This window comes from Arvicanthis niloticus, chromosome 3 (genome assembly GCF_011762505.2).
Source record: "Arvicanthis niloticus isolate mArvNil1 chromosome 3, mArvNil1.pat.X, whole genome shotgun sequence".
Taxonomy (NCBI): domain Eukaryota; kingdom Metazoa; phylum Chordata; class Mammalia; order Rodentia; family Muridae; genus Arvicanthis; species Arvicanthis niloticus.
Genome location: NC_047660.1, coordinates 4105700 through 4125667, shown reverse-complemented (window position 1 = coordinate 4125667; position 19968 = coordinate 4105700). Strand labels below are relative to the sequence as shown.

Below are 19968 nucleotides of genomic sequence, written 5' to 3'. Positions count from 1 at the left end.
CAGATACTGGCTCTCATATTTCTCTCATGTTTGCATGCCAGTACCCCTCTGTCAGAAAGCCTAGCCGTCCTTTGGGAAACAGCAGCCCTCTCTTCATACTGCCGTTTCACCTGCCTTCAGTTCTCCATTGCAGTGATCACTACTCACACAGAACAGGTCCATTCTGACCTCCTGTCTCCTGCACTGGAATATAAACTCCATGATGGTAAAAAGTCAGTGTGGGATGTGTTTCCTGTTGGTTCCCTAGCATCGAGATCTTGCTTAGAACAGAACGAGGACTTCAGAAATGTCTGTTGGCTGGATTAACAAACATGTGCTGCTGACCATTGAGTTTTTAAAAAAAGGAATAATTGTACATTTGTATTGTACATTTGTGAACACCATGTTGTGGACATGGGATTCATCCCTCCAGAAAGTGTGTTTCTCCCTTCTTCCCACTGGCCACGAGGATGAAGGGAGCAGAGTCTATGAACAGGGTTTTTGGGAGGCCTGTGAATATGAAAGGAAATAACGATACTCCAGATCTTTGGTGAGACAGATCAACTTATCAACTTTATTTTCTCCTGGGGAATTAAGGGATGTACAGTTTTGGAGAAGCAGGTAGGAATATGCAGGGTGAGCAAAGGTTGGTGCAAAGGCTGGAGGCTAAGGTGAGATGCCTCATTAGCATGGAGAAGCATCGGAATCTCAGGTACTTGCTGAACAGGTTTCTTATCTGGAGAGGAAACTGAACCTGTAATCTCACCAAGGCTACTTGACATGGGGGTTTCAAGCTCCCCAGACAAGGTCAGAGAAGGAAAAGCCCCACTGATAAAAGGAGTTCCGAAGATTTGTGCAGATCTGGGAAGGCGATCCAGACAACGGTAGCCTTTGACCTTAATTAGCAGGGCCTAAGAAGGAAGCTCTAATCTTCTGTGAACAGTTCTCCTTGTAGAATATAATGAGAAGTGATACAAACATAACAGGAAGCTCACTGCACAGTGACAGTCATTAGGCAGTCCTGGAGTCATGTCCTGGGCCTGACCTTGCCGCTTTACTTGCAAGGTGAGAGCCCTTAGGCTAGACACTCCATTTTCTGTAACTGTGCACAGAAATGCCCATTTCCTAAGGTTAACCTGTGATATGTCCGGCTAGAGTCTGGCAGACAGGAAAACTTGGAGCATAGTAAGCTGGTTTTAGATGAACAAAGAATAATGGTATCCCAGCTGAGAGACATCCTCAGACTCAGGACTCCGTGGCCTCTTGCAACCAGTAGGATCTTCATCCAAAAGTGCCAGCCTGCCATAGAGGGCATTGAGTGGGTATGGAATCAGTAAGGATGACAGGATGGGCATACACTGCTGTCAGTCTGTGTGAAAGAGGAGAAAGACATGTGAGCATATCGCTATATTGTAACATGGAGATTTACAAGACAAGTCTGGCATCTAACTTCAGCCTTGCAATAGTCTGGCAAGGTGCCTCTCCTCTGCTTTCTGTTATAAAGATTCAACATGCTGCTGTAGATACAAAGCTTAAGACATCTAACACTAATACTTAGTACTACCGAAGACACTGGAAACATTGGACGTAGGGCCCAGAGGCCTCAGAAGCAACTTGAACAACGCCTTTTCCATGAGGGTTAGTTTTCATGATACCAAAAGCAAGCTTCCAAAGGAAGGAGGCAATTAACAGTCCCACCCAGCTCCGACATCTATCAACGACAACCTATGACTACCACTTTACTAAATCAGCATAATTGGAAGCCCAGTCCCAGTGGATACATCCGCACTACAATTCCTGTACCTAAGGTTCAGGGATCATTACAGAAGGGCTGGAGAGAATGTAAGGGCCAGAGAAACAGAGATTTTACTGTGATATTGTGTCCCCTAGGAATATCAAAAAACAATACTCATAAAGTCTCGCCAATATGACTGTCTAAATATGAACTGAACAAAGAAAGGCACACTAGACCTAGTATGGACAGGGGTGGGGTGGGTTGAGGGGGTGCGGAACTCAGGAATCTTCAACCCTACAAAAAGAGGTACAGGCAAATAAGATGAGAATCAGAGAAATGGTCTTCCTGGGGCAGACCACGCCGATTGGTTATTCAATACTAAATGGTCAGTCCTGAAAATATATGTGTACAAATAATATTACACAGACTGAAATTGTTGTATTTATGTATTTCTAAATATATGGCATCAGTTAATTAAAAAGAGGGCGTGAACTTGAAAGAAAGCAAGAAGTATTTTGTAGGGCTCAGAAGGGAGATTGGAGAGGAGAAATGATACTATAATATCAAAAACTAAAAAAATAATAAATAAATACAAATCAAGTTCAAAAAAAGGCTGTGCTATTCTGAGATTGGAACACTACTTCTTGACTATTTTCAGAACGTCTGGAGCTAAGGTAGAAACACTGGGGTAGGCAAGAACACATTCTTAGAACACTTCTATAACAGAAGCCTCTAGACTCGGATCTTGCAGCCAGAACAAAAGAAAACTCTAGCGTTTGTGTTTTGATTCCCTCCATCAGTTGGTGTCTTTAATTACAATTAAGAATGCCTGCCCTAACTGCACAGGGCTGCTAATCTTACCAACTAAATGCATAAGGTCTTCAGAATACACAAGGACATGTTTGAAGGCTGTTTCGGTAGAACAGTGCACAGAGCAAGCTGCAGACTCTGATGTTGCCATGGAGAGCACACACAGTTCACACATATGTGCCGGGTGGGCGGACCCTAGAAACCAGCACCTCCTCTACCTTTACTTCCTGAAAAGCGGAAAGCATCCAAACCCTACTTTTGCGATTCTAAGCAATATCCACTAGAGTCTAGGGTTATCCTCTAAGTGGAGGCACATCCAACATCAAATCATACTAGACCTGTGAACAAGGCTAGCAAAAACATCTTCCTCAGCTGAGACCCAGGATGAGGACAATTCCCCCACACATGGAAAAAGGACAGTTCTGGTATTCTCGGAGACCACACAAGTAACATTTTCTGCTGCTCATAGAATTATAAAGCCAGGGTGAAAGAGTATTGACTAGGAACTTCTGAGACTTTGAAAAGTTGAGTTTGGGGTTTCGATTCCGGAGGAATTATCACTTGGAATATACCTGACAGACATCTGGAAGCAGGAGTGATATCCTGGGGGACATCGTAGAAACATGAAGGTTGACGTGCGTGTCTGGAAGCGGTTGTTTGCTAAGCCCTTAATGTATATTTGCTCTCAATGGTGGTTTTCAGTGTCAAGAATGTATGTGTAGCTGGCAAAGTAAAATTAAACGACGAGGCTCAAAAGTCTAGCTCGGTGATAGTGATGAATGCGTCTTCTTATTAGCAAAAATTAAGTAAAATAAATTGAGGAACTCTGGATTCTTTAACTTCTAAGATGTTAGTCTTAATGGACATAATATTAATAATTATGCATTGAGGGAAAAGTCAGGTAAACTTCTAGACTTGGTTTTTAAATACTTTGCCAATTTGGGAGCTTCTTACATAGATTTGAGAGGATTTCCCCCTCCTGCTCTCAATGAAACCATATAAAATTGCAGTTTTATATGGTTTCCCTACCTCTGCCGATGGTTGTGTCTGTCAAGGATTGGTCAAGAAGCAGGGTCACTTTCCAATACAACGTAGAGGAGGTGCTTAGTCTTTATGTCTCTGTGGAAGCTGAAGATGAAGGCGATTGGAGATGCAGACTTTAAGCTTGGGACATACCTTGGAGCCTGAACTGTGGAAACCATTGGGTCTGTTAGACCAATAAGTACAGATGAAATCTGGGTGTGACCAAGAGAAGGACAAATAAGGCCTGACCTTGATGAACCAGAGTTCCAAAAGGTCATCTGGGAATGTTTGGAGGCTACAGCTGTGTCTCATGACCTCTGGCTCTGAGGTCTGTGGGACCTGCTGGAGACATGCACTGCTTTCAGTGCAGTCTCACAGTCTCCAGGTCTTGGTAAAGTCTAAGGAGCTGATCTTCTGGGAACTGGAGACACAGTGAGGTCAGATTTCGAGATGTGAAATCCAATCCAGCTAGCCTAAAAAAGATGGCTCCCAGTTGACTCAGCTTCAAATGTCATTTGTCTCTTAGGGCCCGAACTAACCCAGAACCTTACATGGAAAGGAATCTGAGGAAAAGTAGAACCCCACCCTCACTTAGCTAAACTGACTCACCAGTTTGTAGAATATCTACTCATAATATTTATATTGTATAATTCATCTGACTCTATGGAATATTAATCCACATTGAACAAAAAACCCTGGGTTACATTCTTTACAAATTACATTTGTCATGAACTGACTATAAACATTTAAAAAAAAAACCAACCAACTGTGTTTTTCTGGCTGTCCTAGAACTAATATGACTAGGCTATCCTCCAACTCACAGATATCTGCCTGTCCCTACTTTCTGAATGTTAGGATTAAGTGCAAATGTCACGCCACCTGGCTTACAAACATTTTTGGAAGATGTATTTATTTTATCTTGTGTGTGTGAGTGTCTTCTTGCGTGAAGTATGTCTGTGGACCACATGCATGCCTAGTGACCACAAAGGCCAAAAGAGGACACGGGATTCCTTGGAACTGGAGTTATAAATGTTTGTAAACTGACATGTTGGTGCTTGAAGTCAAACCCAGGTTATCTGAAAGGGCAGCAAGTACCCTTGCTCTCTGAGCCATTTATCCAGCCTCTTAAAAGAAATTTTAGATGCATCTGTGTAAATATATATATATATATATATATATATATATATATATATATATATGGTGTTCTGTGTCTCAAGTATGCCTTCCATTTGAGTATTTAATGTAATATCCCAGCATCTACACACCCCATCCTGAGAGATGAACAGAGTCACTATGGTTCTTTTAAACCAAGTAAACCAAAGTAGACTACTGGTGAACTGCGAGGAATCTCACTGCTGCACCCTTCATGCCTGGAACAAATTCTCCTGGCATTGGAGAGGAGGATGAGATGGTTCCTCAGGAAACTGGGCTCCATGACCTTTCATTGGAGTTCCTGCTACAGTACAGCCTTGTGTGTGTGTGTGTGTGTGTGTGTGTGTGTGTGTGTATTTGTGTGTGTGCACTGTGGAATATGGATCACATACATGTGCTACATATATTATACATGTGGTATATGTATGTATGTGCACACAGATGCTAGACTTGCTGTGCCAACTACTACCTTGCCAGAATCTCTCACTGAACCAGGATCTTTCATTAGCTATCTCAGGATCTGATTGTCTACCTACCTCCACCCCCATGCTTGAGTTATAGAGACAAGAACGGTCCAGCTTGCCTTTTTATGTGGGTGCTGAGGAATCGAACTCAGATCCTCGTGCTTACCTACAGACCTACCTCTCCATCTCCCCACTTCCTTTGAAACTGCTTATGAGACTTCAATCTTCCTTTCCCATTCTACTCTTTCTCCCATATATGTATATTACAAATTAAATATTACATATTATATATTTATGTATATATTTTACATTATGTATCAGTTGCATGCAGACAATAGGGGTTGCAGGAGTGTTTGTGTAAGGCATGCAGGAACTAAAAATTTTAATATTGACTTTCTAAGTCACATTGCTATCGCCACATAGACGAATACACTGCACAAGCAACTTGCACATAAAATGGTCTCATTTGATCAAATATTATTGATATTCACTGCCTAAGTACAGATGTTGTGATTGGAGTGGTAGATTTGCATTTTTCTCCTGTATAATATCGAACAATGCCTCCTAGATCACGGCCCTATAGTTAAACCACAGATTGCAAGGAGAACTTTGAAATGAGAGACTTCCCATGAATATTTTTAGATGTGATAATGGTATAGTGATCATATACATTAATGTTTTTAAAGTTCTCATTTAGAAACACATGCTGGGATATTTACACATGAACTGCTCTGGTGTCTTGGATTTAATTCAAAATAATATTTTGCTGGATAAGAGAAATAAATGAACAGGACTGGCTGTCTGTGGTAATTACTGAGGTCGGGCGACACATTCTTGAGAGCTCGTTATGTTCATCCCACTGCTTCAGTTCCTGTTCTGGGGTTTTCATGAGTAAAACTTAGAAAATAGATAGGTAAGTAGATAGATAGATAGATAGATAGATAGATAGATAGATAGATAGATAGACAGACAGACTGACCAACCAACCACAGTTCTGGAGCACAGAGCTGATGAGAAGGGGCCCTAGGGTCAAAGTGAGCAAAGTTGCAATTGTAGACTGGCCAGAGCCTAGCTCTCCAAGTAGAAAAGGCATGTGAAGCTTACATGAGGACTCTGCAAAGCATCTTCAGATATCCCAAGTGCATTTGTGATCACTCAATGTCACCTAACACACATGTCACTGCCGTCACCATCGTTATTTGGGAGAAGCCCTTTTCTGTGTAGCAACCTCAGCTGATCTCCTCATCTGCCGCACTGTGGAGTAAGAGTCAGGCAAACAGCCAATGACCTCTGCAGGCTCTGAGCTAGGAGTGCTGCTTACGGAGGATCTCACACACCTTGCGGCAGTGATGTGAGCAGGCTGTGCTGTAGGAAGGAAAGAAATGGAGACAGGACATGATCCTCATTATGAAGACAAACTCCTATCCAGATCAAAACAGTGCAGAGCCCCACCCCCATCTGTGACACGACTCTCTTCACTGTTGTGGACAACACCACAACTGGAAGATTTGTTCTTTGCCAAAGAAATCGCCGAGAGAGCAATCCCATTTCCAGTTCTACCAGAGGAGCTATGAATAAATTCACCAAGCAGATAAAAGATATCTACAATGAAAATTATAAGACATTCAAGGAAGATATTGACAATGTCCCCAACATTGGACCCTTGTCTTCTCTTCCCGGTCTGTGTTTCTCTTTTTATTCTAATCCTCTTGTCCTTCCTCTAAGAAAAATGATGTTGTTAGAGCAATGAAGACCCCCAGCTGTACAGATGCACAGGTCTCCAGGTGCTGTGCCAGAGACAGCAAAATTATAACAAAGTATCTCTCTCGTTTGAATTCACCTTTGAGAACTTTACTCTCAATATACATCAAGGTGGATCGCTTTACAAAAGAAGTTTAAGCATTGAGTTGAGGGAGAGCATCGGGATTTTGCCAAAGCTCATTTTAGTGTATGGGTGGATATGCAAACAAACCCTGGCATTGTAATTCATGTACAGAATTTGGAGAATTTAATGGATAAACAACCCTAAGAAGAGGCCCAAACCTTCAGAACACTATCCCAGCCTCCTGGGAAGAGCACCTTGGCCACCCTCCTTTTCCTGCTGACCTGCCCTCGACCTGCCCTCATCTCTGAGCACTTCCATTGCTGGCTGCCTCTCTGTGCTCCAGGAGAGCTTAGGTTCACCTGGAGGTCTGCATGTTTCCTTCAGTTCAGAAACACCCTCTTCTTGGGTGTCAACATGGCGTGCTCACCTTCCTCCTCTTAGTGTTTAACCAAATTCAAGGGTTTTTGTTTGGTTGGTTGGTTGGTTGGTTTGGTTTGGTTTGGTTTGGTTTGGTTTGGTTTGGTTTTTTTTCAAGACAGGGCTTCCCTGTATAGCCCTGGCTGTCCTGGAACTCACTCTGTAGACCAAGCTGGCCTTGAACTCAGAAATCCACCTGCCTCTGCCTCCCAAGTGCTGGGATTAAAGGCGTGCGCCACCACTGCCCACAAATTCAAGTTTCTTGATGAGGTTGCCTCCAACAGCTAACTGACGTTAGGGCCACCCGCCTGACCCTGACTTCTGGACCCCTTCCTCTCTGGTTACTAAGGAAACACCATGTGCATCACATGTACTATGCTGACACATGGTGTTTCACTTAGTAACTAACAATCTTTCTTTTCTCTACAAAGGTATGTACCTGTGTATGCTTTATACTTTTAAATTTTTTATTATTTTATCGTATGCATGTATGTATTTTGCCTGCATGGATGTATGTGCACCATCTAACAGCAATGCCTGTAGAAACCAGAAGAGAACATCGGATCCCCTGCAATGGCAGTGATAACTGGTTATGATCCAGCATGTGGGTCCAGGGAAGTGAATTCAAATCCTCTGCACAAGCAGCCAAAGCTCTTGACCACTGAGCCATCCATCTCTCTAGTCTTTGTTCTTCAGTAAATCCTCAGAATCTAAAACAGACAGCATATATATATATATATATATATATATATATATATATATATATATATATTTACCTGAACAGACAGTGAATGAGCAAAGGAAGCCCACAAGGAAAATAAGTAGGAAATGTAAAATGTGGAACTATATGTAGTAGTCTGTTCATTTGCTCACTGTATTCCCCTCCTCTCATGATAAAATGCTCAATAAAGTATGTGCAGCATGAACGTCCACACAATGACACAGTGTGCTTCACAGCCACAGACAACATCACACTGAACTCATTTTCTCTAAAATCTGGAACCAGAGAAAGGATTTCTTGTTTTGTCACGTTTGTTCAACATACTAGAAGTCCTAGCCAGAGCAATTAGGCAAGAGAGAGCAATAAATAATATCAACATTGGAAAGGAGGAAGACAGATTAGCCCTGATTGCAGACAACACAATCTTATACACAGGAAAGCCTGGGTTCTCTACCAAGAAAGCCCGTCTGACCCGGCAAATCCAGAAGTTGCAGAACACAAAATCAACATGCAAAAGCCCTCGACGTCGCTGTGAACCAACAGTCCACCAGCTAAAAAGGAAATCAAGAGAGCAATCCTATTTCCAGTTCTACCAGAGGAGCTATGAATAAATTCACCAAACAGATAAAAGATATCTACAATGAGAATTATAAGACTCTCAAGGAAGATATTCACAATGACACCCGAAAATGAAAAGGTATATCTTGCTCATGAATCGGAAGAGTGAATGTTAAAACATCCATATTACTCAAAGTGGTTTACATAGTACGTCCCCATAAAAGTCTGATGACAATCCTCACATAAATAGAAACCAATCTAAGCAGAGGTGACAAAGCTGGTGACCTTGCAATGCCTGGCTGCACACACGCAGCATACATACATACATACATACATACATACATACATACATGTACATATATTGTCATAGGAATTGAAGTAGCTAAGGTGGGCTCCCTCTGCTGACCGCCTGTATCTGTCTCTGGAGGCTAAGTGTCAATCTGAAACACTGGCCACAGAGACATGTCTTCTTTGTGGGAGACAGCAGCCATGTGATCTTCTCCTGCAGGCCACGTGTAAGATCTTCTCTGTGGAGCAGGTTCCACTTTTCCACAGAACACCACACAGGTCTTGCGAGGCTCGTTAATGCATCCGAGAGCATCTCTCCACTTCAAACATTTCCAACATCTATTCAACAGAAGATGGTTTTAGCCAGCCAGGGGCATGTAATCAAGCTGTTAGCAACATGCAACTAAACTGAAGAATTCTACCTTTGTGCCTTAAACAGAATTCAGTTGTTTTAATTAGGGATTTTACTTCCATCTGCTGGTTAAATTTACAGTTTTGGGGGGGTGGGGAAGAGACACTATCTTAAGAGCATTGAAAAATTCTGTTAATAGTAGAACAATTAAATGACAGACAGAGGGGCTTGGAGAAATGGCTCAGTGGTTAGGAGGTGTCACTGCTTTCACAGAAGAGCAGAGGTGAGTTCCCATCATGCTGAGTGGCTCACAACCATCTGTAACTGCAGCTACCAGGGATCCAGTGCCCTCTTTTGGTCACAGCTGGGACTGCACTCAGGTGCTGACACGTGTACACAGATGCACACATAAGTGTGCATAAATGTGCATACACACATAAGTTTAAAACTATTTAAATGATTGGTGGGCTTATTTGTGGACACTCTTCTTAAGGGGTAGGAAGGGGCGTTGCCCACCTTGCACCAGCATGGCTCCAAATCTCTGCAGACATTGGTTTCTGAGTCAATTCGGCTGCAGAGGAACTGAGTGCCCTTTGCTGAGTTCTACATATAAAACAAAAGGCAGACGTCAGGGGTGGTGATACACTCCAAAGATGGAGAACCACCGTAAGCTCATCCTGTCCCAGGAGCCAAAGCCATGCAAAGTCAGAGAAAACAAGAGGCTTGTCTTCGGCTCAGCAGTTGAGAGTGCTTGCTCTGCAAACATGGGATCCGAGTCCAAAGCCTCAGCATCCACATAAAAGCCAGATGTGGGCTGCAAGTGAGAGAACTCGTGTCGAGGGAATGAGGCAGCAACTGATCAAGGAAAATGTCTGACCTCCTCCTCTTCTGGCCCCCACATGTGTGTGCAGGTCCCTCAGTGTGCACAGGACTCAAGCGTGAGTGTACACACACACACACACACACACACACACACAGAGTAAATAGAATAACGTAAAAGACAAGAGCAAACTGTCTCCCTTGACCGCACTCCTTGCATCACATTCTTTCTTAATGGGAAGTTGGGGTCTATCTGGAGGGCACTTTGTCACAGAGCGTCCTTTAATGGACTCTCAGTAGCTTGCCTTTGGATTACAGCCCCTCTCCTATCTTCCCTCGTAAGAATTCCCGTTCCAAACAGGATCTGTCAGGGGGTGGCAGCTGTTTTTGTTGGATGTAGAGTTAAGTAAACAGTCAAGACAGCGGGGCTTTCACTAAGATGATTTAATAAAGCTCATTAATGCTGTTGATTTACTCAGCTGACCCAGATAGAACACAGAGTTCAACCCGCTACGTCGCGACGTGTCATCAAAATGGATCCGTATGTTAAACGCGCAACCGATGTTACATTTTTAATTTTAAATAAATATGTGAAGACAAAAACCCAGAGAGCTAGGGGGAAAATACTGGTACGTCTGGTGAGTCCGACTCTTTACCTGTGTTTGCTTTCTAACCCAGGTGTGCATTCTGCCTCATCGGGAACAGCGAGCGGCTTTACTCTTATGTAACACACACGGCTATTTCTGAGATCAGAGATCAAAGCTATGAAATCAATAGAAAGCAAGTAAGTAGGTAGAGGCGGCGTTGGCTCTGGGCAAACATCCCTTTGTCTCTCTCGGGTTGTATCCGTAGTCATGACTCAGCAAGAAATCACCTGACCCGGCAAAACCTACCTGTGAGGCATTTGCTGCTGAGCCTTGGAGAGAAAAGAAGGAAGCAGGGGTGTTTTCTACCTTTATGCTGGCTTTGTCTACCTCATTCACCACACGACTGCTGGGGATGGCACCGAGGCTACTCCAGGAGCCTGTGGTCCATTTTCACATATTCTGATCTCTCAGCTTTCATTCAGCTGATGGAAGTGGGAAGACAAGTGTAATTCTACCTTTTGCTACTGACAGTGAAAATCAAGCCCGGTCTCTAAAACTTGTACAATATTAGAACTAGGCTATGACCCATGCTGAAAATAACAGGCCGTGTTTATTGAGTATTTATTATTTCCTAAGCACTTATGAGTCCTTTGAAGCGCCCTTTTCTCTCACAGCAATGAGGCCTCCTAGGGTCCAGGAATTTCAGCCTAACTAACACTAGGCCAGATGAGCCTGGGCTGGTGAATGGGGCTGATTGGTGCCTGTATTCACCTACTATTCTCAGTGCCTCATTGATTTCCTTTGACAATGTTAATAACGATGTAATATCCCGACGAGTACCAAAGCAGAAATGAACTTGGGAAAAGAGTGGGACCTGGGGTCAGCAACGCGAGTTTACACTGAAACTCCAAACTGGGTGCCCTGGGTCTCCTCTGTCTCCCTTCCTTCCCTCACTGTTTCCTCCCTTTATCTCACTCTCCTCTGTCCCCACTCCCACATGCCGGCAGCTGTAGATGCAAAGATAGTCAGCCCCTAAGAGAATCCACCAGGTTTAAACTTCATCTAATGCTGTTGACGGGTAGGTGTATAGGTTGTACATGTTGTATGTTATCCAACTCTAAGTGTGCACATACTTCAAGAATGTTGATCTTGGAGGGATAACTGATACATGAATAATGTTCTGGAGATTAAGTATGTGATATCATGGCTATAAGAGCATGTACTCCATGGTTACAAGAGTGTGTTACCCCATAGTTACAAAAGTGTGCCCCATGGTTACAAGACTGTGTTACCCATGGTTACAAGACTGTGTTATCCATAGTTATATGAGTGTATTACCCATAGTTACATGAGTTTGTAACCATGGTTACAAGAGTGTGTTGCCCATAGTTACATGAGTGTGTACCCATGGTTACAAGACTGTGTTACCCATGGTTACAAGACTGTGTATGGTTACAAGAGTGTGCTACCCATGGTCACAAGAGTACGTAACCCATGGTTACAAGAGTGTGTACCCATGGTTACAAGAGTATATAACGCATGGTTACAAGAACGAACTTGGATATTCATCCAGCAACCAAATAGATCAAGAGTTAATTCCTACAAAGTACTCTTTTGGCTGCATGATACCTATGCTTCCCATTAAACATTTTCTTAAAGGTAGGATCAAATACACACGCTTACTGCATCACCAGCTAACAAGATACAGCAATGATCAACATTCCCACGAAGATACAATTTGGAACAATCAACTGTATTTTAGTTAAATTTCAGAATATTCTGATAAGTTCTCCATTTCTCTGTTTCCACGGGTAATCTGACCCTTGTTTTCCTCTATATAAACAACATAATGCAACATAATTTCACTTGCCAAATCCCAGCCCAGCATCATCAAACTGGTGAGGGGCGGGGCTCGAATCTTTGTTTAAGTTGTGGAGCTAGCTTGTACCTGAGGATTAGCTGAAGTTTGCGAAGGGGCTGCCTTAGTGTCCACACTCCCCTGGATGGACACCTGGGATTTATCTGCAGTCAGCTATGCCTCCCTTTCCACACCTAAAAGAAGTCACTTCCCAGATCCGCTAGGAAGCAATAAATTACTGTAAAGTGCATCTGAGTGTGTAATGAATGCTTGCTTAGTAATCTTCCCAGGATTGCAGATCTGAAGATAAATCAGCTAGCACTTTTGTCCCTTTGAAAGTGGTGACATGTTCCTTATTGGGGCGTCAGATCAACCAATTAAAGCAATAAGCACTTATTAGTTGGTTCAGGATAAAAAATGTGTGCTCATCACCCACTTGGTAAAATTGCACACTTTCCTACAAGTTTAATAACCCTCTGTGTAGTTGTTTTCAATTTCAAAATTTCCTTTAAGGGTTAAAGAAGTAGTCGGTGGTTAAAGGCTCTTGCTGCCAAACCCTACGACCTCAGTTCAACCCCAAGAATTCACGTGATAAAGGAGAGAACCAATTCTCACAACCTGTGACCCCCATAAGCACAGGTTGTGAGAGCAAGCATCTACCCCACCTACACACAGAAAATAAGTAACTAAATGGATGTAAAATAAGAGATTTCAAAGTCCTTTAAAGGAAAGACATTGGTTTCTAACCAAGAGAAAATGTTCTCATTATATCTAAGTGTGAAATCTTAAGGTGAGAGAATTTTCTGAAGTGCAGTCCAAAATAATAGTTCGGTGAGTTACATAACTCAAAAGTGTGTATCTTTAAAGTGGAGTTATAAATGCTTAATTGTGTTAAAAATAACTCTTAAGATTTAAATAGATGAAAAATATCATCTGTGTTTCTCAGTCAGGAACCCAGCAAAGTAAGAACTTTGTGAATTCCTTTGAGAGCCTGACATTAATGCGTGCCCAACACAGGTAGAACCCTGTTGCTTCAGCCAGCATCAACTTCTAAAGGCTCAGTCTGATTTTCCCACAGTGCAACACTCATGAGAATAGTTGTCTGTTTGTTGACCACAAATATTTTCCTGTAGATAGAAACATGCCAATGAGTAGAAATATATAACAAATGTGGGTTTTAACTATACTACTTATTCTGAGATTAAAGCCAGTCCTGGAATTTCTACAGAGAGGACTCACAGAGGACATCATGTTCCTGGGACATGACAGATGTTTGGATGTTAAGATTCAATCATTTGGGTAACAAGAGTTTTCTGTTATGGAGGACAAGAGGAAAGAAGAGGAAGTGGGCTCGGACTGAGGAGACTATGACATTGGATATGTGATGTGACACACTATGAGATTCCACACGGAGGTTTTAAATAACCACAAACATTCAGGCAGTCAAAATTTCTTCTTTAAAGGTAATCCAAAGAATATGTTGCTGTTTCTCAGCCCTCAAAAATAAGGACTGGAAACCCCACAGAGAGAATAATCTGCCACCCGCCTATAATCTCCACATGTCTCAGGACTGGACTACTTTGCACAATAAAATTATCTCATTAGCAAACGGTTGGGTTTGTTGGTGGGGCTGGCAACCACAGGAGTGTCTGGATACCAGCTTGAAAGAGACATGATACAGGCAGGCAAACCCCTGCACAAAGCACAAGAAGTATCATAAGAACATGTCTCATGTGTTTTGCTGCCCAGAAGACCCACTCATAAAGAGCATGACTCAGGAATGGCCCAATGCACTGAAGCCTCCTTTCTCCTTAAGGCTTAAAGGCAGAGAGGTCTCTGAAGCTGTGGTTTGAGATCTTGGAGGAGGGACGCAGATTCACAGGACCAGAATGACACAAAGTAACCGCGTCTGTGCACACTGGATGCCGTTGCTAGGGTGAACCTGTTTTTCTCTCTGCTCTCACTGGAATAATTGCCTGTTCCTGGTAAAGAACATATCCATGGCATGATCTCCTTTGAGCAGCAAATAAAACAAAGCCAGATATTGTCTCACTGCACAAATTATTATTAAAATAAAGATAAAATTTTTATTATAAAATATAGCAAGAGACCTAGAGAAAATTGTTAGAACACTTCATGTCAATTTAAGATTTTATATTCTTCAAAAACATTTATCAAACTGGGCATAGTGGTATATGCCTATAATTCCAGCATTCTCAGGATGAAGACCCCCCCAAAAAAGAAGCTTAAATTCAAGACCAGCTTTGGTTACACAGTGAGGCAACATCTTGTAAAAGGAAAAATTAACCAACAAAAAAATCCTAGCAAATGAGAAAAGTCAAACAGTGTGTGTGTGTGTGTGTCACACACACACGCCACGCACACAAATAGCTGCCAAGATAAGACTCTTTACTGGACACCGAGAATTCATGGTCATTGACAGAAAAGACAGCAAGGGACATCGGCGATGAAGGAAAAGGAGCCCTCACACGGAGATTCTGCAAGGGTTCTACGTGCACTGCAGTGACGCCCAACAGATAGATTAAAACACAAAGAGGATTTAGAGGTGAACTGGAGGCCGGAGCAACTCAACACAGAAGTCATTGGGATGTGACTGTTCTCCCTAGGATGTGTTCGAACCCTTGGTGCAGTTGGTGACACTAGTTGTGAAGGCTCTAAAACTTTTAAGTGGTAGGTAGACCCTGGTCGGAGACAGTGGGCCGCTGAGGACACGCCTTGGGCTTCTGGAGAGAGGCCTCTCTTTTTGTTCCTTCTCTCTCCTTCCTGGCTGAAGGGATAATGGGTGAGGTGCCTCACCTCCCGCTCTGCCATCATGTCTCCCTCCCTAACCAGGACGGAAAGAAAAAATAGACTCTTCCCTCCTTCGATTGCTACTGGTCAGGTATTTTTGTCACCTGAGTAAGAACAGCGATAACCGCACCCCCCCCACACCCCTCCTCCCCTCCCCGATACCTCTCAGAGCTGCTCTGGGTTCTGTCTCGGAGAGCCCAGAGTCACGGATCTTCATCTTCACAGTCTTTTGATTAAAGGGCTATGCCATGATTTGGATCAGAAATGTCCCCCACAGGTTCTTACCGTGAAGACTTGGTGGCCCGATTAGGGGAGGTTCTGGTAACCGTGAGAGGTTGAGGCTAACCGGAGGAAATGGTGCACTGTGGTGGGTCTTGGGGAGATATTATCGCTGTCTGCTTCCCTGCCTTGCTTTCTGTCCCTTCTGCACTGATACCAACATCCTCAATGGTGTGTTCCCTCGCTGAAAACAAAGCTGTCCTGTGAGGGACTGAAACCATGAACCAAATAAATAAATACTCCCTGTTTTAAGATGTTTCTGTTGAGTGTCATGGTCAAAGTGACACAGAATTACTCAGAAACAGGCTCTTTCACCAGGTACACAGCAACTCTTCCTCCCAACCCCGCCTCTGATGCCCAGTCTTGCTTACTGTGTCCCACTTCCCCATTTCTCTCAGCACCGTCCTTTCTAACGTGCCACATAATTTTCATATTGTACTGCTTGATTCTTAGTCGACTGCACCGACTCAATCGCCGTCTGCCAGAGCAAGCAGGTTCCTCTTTTCGCTGGTGACACGTTACTGGGAATTTCTAATTTCTTGGATTGATTTTTCTAGTGCATAAAGTAAGGACAAAATAGGGTCATGTGTTTGATGGTGCTGTGCCAGACACATAATAACTGGTCTGTAAATATTTAATAGGCGACCTATCCCTGTGTCCACTCTGTAGGAGCGCCCCAGAGGAGGTCAGCATGTGCCATACTGAGCAGAGAAAACAGGCGTGTGGCATGTTTTTCAGAAGTTGGAGTTTTCATTAGAAGACTAAATTTTAGATAAAATTATGATTTGCAAAGGCAACTAGGTGTGTAGTTGACTATCTGTACACCAGGGGGCGCTTTGCTAGTCAGAAAATCTGGGCAACTAATCTCCAAATTGGCCCTCAGCACCAAGAAGACTGGTGGACAAAGTAGGCTGGAGTCACAGAGCCTCCAGATTAATTGTGGTTCCCCAAATGGGGACAATGCACCCCTGAGATATTGTATACTTTGCAAGTCATTGATCACACTGAGAACCAAGCAGGAGAGTTGAAGAAAGCATCTACAGACAGTGCAAAAAAAAAGGGCCCCAAATGTGTCAGCTTGACAATAGTAATTAGATGTATTTTGAACAACAGAATCTGTGGTGAAATAAATCCTCAGTCAGAATGCCCTACACATTCCTGGAGATTTACAAAGCACTTTCCCAAAATCAAAGCTCCAAAAAGTTTCATAAAACCAATCACTTCAAACTCTTCAACTTACCATAGATCCCGCCCGGCAAGAACGTTTGGAGACACGTGCCCATCCATCCATTTCACCTCAGGGACCACTGTGAAATGCTTGAGGCTCTCGGGGTCTGTCTCTGTGGCGTGCATCTTTTATCTGTGGTCTCAGATGGAGTTCATGCATTATGAATAGGTCACAGAACCTAGGCATCTGGAAGACCAAGTAGTGATTCTGGTAGAAAGAGAAGAGCTGGAGATAGGAAGAAACACATCCTGGAGTCTTTCAGAAGGGGTATTGTATTAGACTAAATCAATATAAGTTGCCTTTTAAAGTGTAATTTGATTGTCAAAGCCATGAGGACAGGGATGCAATACTTTATCGACCACATCCAGGCCACGCCTCCACGGCCTCGTGCCCTAGGAGATCAGCCATAATCACACAAACATCTCCCTTTTCAAAGCCGCTTAATTCCAACCCTTTTGAAAATGGGTTATTCTCACTGAATGAAAGATACGTTCTAGGGACTTGGACTGTTCATCCAACCAATATCAGAGCTATGTGAAGACCCGATTCTCCAGCGGCACCGACTGTCCTGGAGTTTGACCTTGTGACTCTGCCCCGACCCTGGTTTCAAACACTTGGCTCTAGTCACTCTCCAAGTCACCTTTGGAAGTGTCTGTCCAGCTTTGATGCTAGGCTTGTACATCAAACACAGTTGCTTATCAGTCGTACGCTGCATTTTAGTTTCTCAAATTTTGTTAGCTTATTTAACAAATTGTATTGCCTACCCCGGGTGTCAGGTACTACGGTATGTCAACAAAGAATGCATGAAGACCCTGACTGTCAGGTACTGACCTTCCCCAGAAGCAGATAGACAGTTACCAATAAATACCAAACGGATTATAGGTTGTGGCAAAGGGCGATGAGTGCCACGGAAGAGCAAGGGAGGAAATGCTTCCTCCAACAGGTGAGTGTACTGTCCACACATGCTCACCCTGGTGAGTGTACTGTCCACACATGCTCACCCTGGTGAATGTACTGTCCACACATGCTCACCCTGGCGGCTCACTTAGGAAGGAGCAAAAGGGTATAGATGAAGACATGATTCCAGTCAGTCCCTCCCCGAGGATGAAAAACCATGCTGCTGAAACATAGTATTCAGAATTAGATGAGAAACCATGCTGTTGAAACAAAGTTTTCAGAATTGGATGACTCATCAGAAACATGAAGGGAGAGCTAGGGGTAAGGAGCCTTCAATTCATATTGTAAATCAAGGGTCACCCCAATGTAAGTGAAGGATGCTTGTGCTCCCTAACTAGCCACAAGATGGGCAAGGTCCCTCTACAGAGAACAGCCAGTCAGTCGGGAGTGTTCTCTCTGCTGCTGCTTCTGTGTGATTACCATCACAACTTTCCAGGCAGGAAGGTGGAGTTATTACAAGCTTCCCCAGCCATAGGAGCTGGCAGGACCCAGCTGTCTTTTTCTTGTCTACTACTCCCTTTGGGTCACAAGCATCTGCGATTTTAGAAAACCATAGTTTCACACATATCTCAAAACTTGTGAAATCTCAATGATCTCAGGTCCAGGGCTGGACATGTTCAATAACCTCTGGTCTGACCTTTTCTCTGAAACTTCACATGTCTTTGGGATGGGGTTAAAAGACCTGATGCAACCATGCCTCAAAAAACAAACAAACAAAAAAAACAAAACAAGAAACCAAAAAACCTAGTGGGACAATTTGGCATTGACTGGTCTTGTTAGAGCTCTTGTCTGACTGCTGTTTCCCAGGCTGTGGTGCCAGGTACCCTGGGGGTTCATAGGAATCTGTGGACTGCTTTCTGTTTTCAAGGTCAAGCTAGGACTTGACCTATGTTGAGGACTACCAACTGCTAGGCCGTGGTGATTTGCAATTTCTGTATTAGAATCATACCACCTTACGTCTGATGATACTTTATCTTTGCAAAGTGGGATTGTCAACAGCTGCTAAGATGAAGAGCAAGCATCTAATATGACAAATATAAAAAGCTAGCATGGAACAGAAGTAGGAGTACTGGTTTCAGTCAGATCTCAAGTTTTGAGAATTAGATGCAGCATATGCCCAATAGAAAAACCACAATCCATACAGGGGTAAAGATGGAGCAGAGATTGCAGGAGCGGCCAACCAATGACTGGCCCAGCTTGAAACCTATGCCATAAACGGGAGCCCACCCCTGACATGTTGATGATCTTCTGTACTTGCAGATAGGAGCCTAGCATAAGCATCATCAGAGAGGCTTCACCTAGCAACTGACAGAAACGGATGCAGAGCCTCCACAGCCAAACATTAAGTGGATCTTGGGGAATCCTGTGGAGGAAGGACTGAAGAAGCCAGAGTGGTAAAGACACAGCAATCAACAACACAGAATCAACTAACCTGAGCCCATAAGGGCTCACAGAGACAGAACTGACAACAAGGGATCCTACAAGGGACCTAGGTCCTCTGCATATGTAATAGTTGTGTAGCTTGGTCCTTACGGGACTCCTAACAGTGTGAGCAGGTAGGGTCTCTGACTCTGTTGCTCACCTTTGGAGCCCTTTCCCACTACAAACTGCTCCTTTTAGCCTCAACAGGAGATAGGACTACTTTTACTGCAACTCGATATGCCAAGGCAGGTTGATATCCATAAGAGGTCTCCCCTTTTCTGAAGAGAAAGGGACGAGGAATGGATGCAGGGAGAAAGAAGGTGGAGAAGGACCAGAAGGGAGGGAAAGCTACAGATAGGATGTAAAGTTAATTAATTAATTATAAAAAAAAGAAAAGCATAATCCAGTAATAACTAATTGTGGTTAAATAATTATTTCTTTCAGATATTTTGCATTAATTTTCTAACTGTTAAAACATAAAGTATAGGCTGTAACTGTTTAGCAAATGTACCCATCGAGAGCCTTCATGCATACTGCCTAGTGTCCATAATACTTGAAGGTGCTATCTATGCACGCTACCAGAGAAGAAAGGTAAACAGCAATCTTTCGGTATACAATGGCGACTTATCTGCATGATACAAAATAGCACAAAAGCTGTAGGAATGACAACCACATTCTGAATG

At 43.2% G+C, this 19968-nt stretch overlaps 1 long non-coding RNA gene across 1 annotated transcript; it reads right to left on the bottom strand.

Annotated features, from left to right (window-relative positions):
* Positions 1-536: 536 nt before the first annotated feature.
* Positions 537-17427, bottom strand: LOC143441651 (uncharacterized). Its single transcript, XR_013109209.1, has 3 exons — positions 16919-17427; positions 15685-15889; positions 537-1348 (listed from the first exon to the last, which is right to left on the bottom strand). It is a non-coding gene; the product is annotated as an uncharacterized LOC143441651 (long non-coding RNA).
* Positions 17428-19968: the final 2541 nt, after the last annotated feature.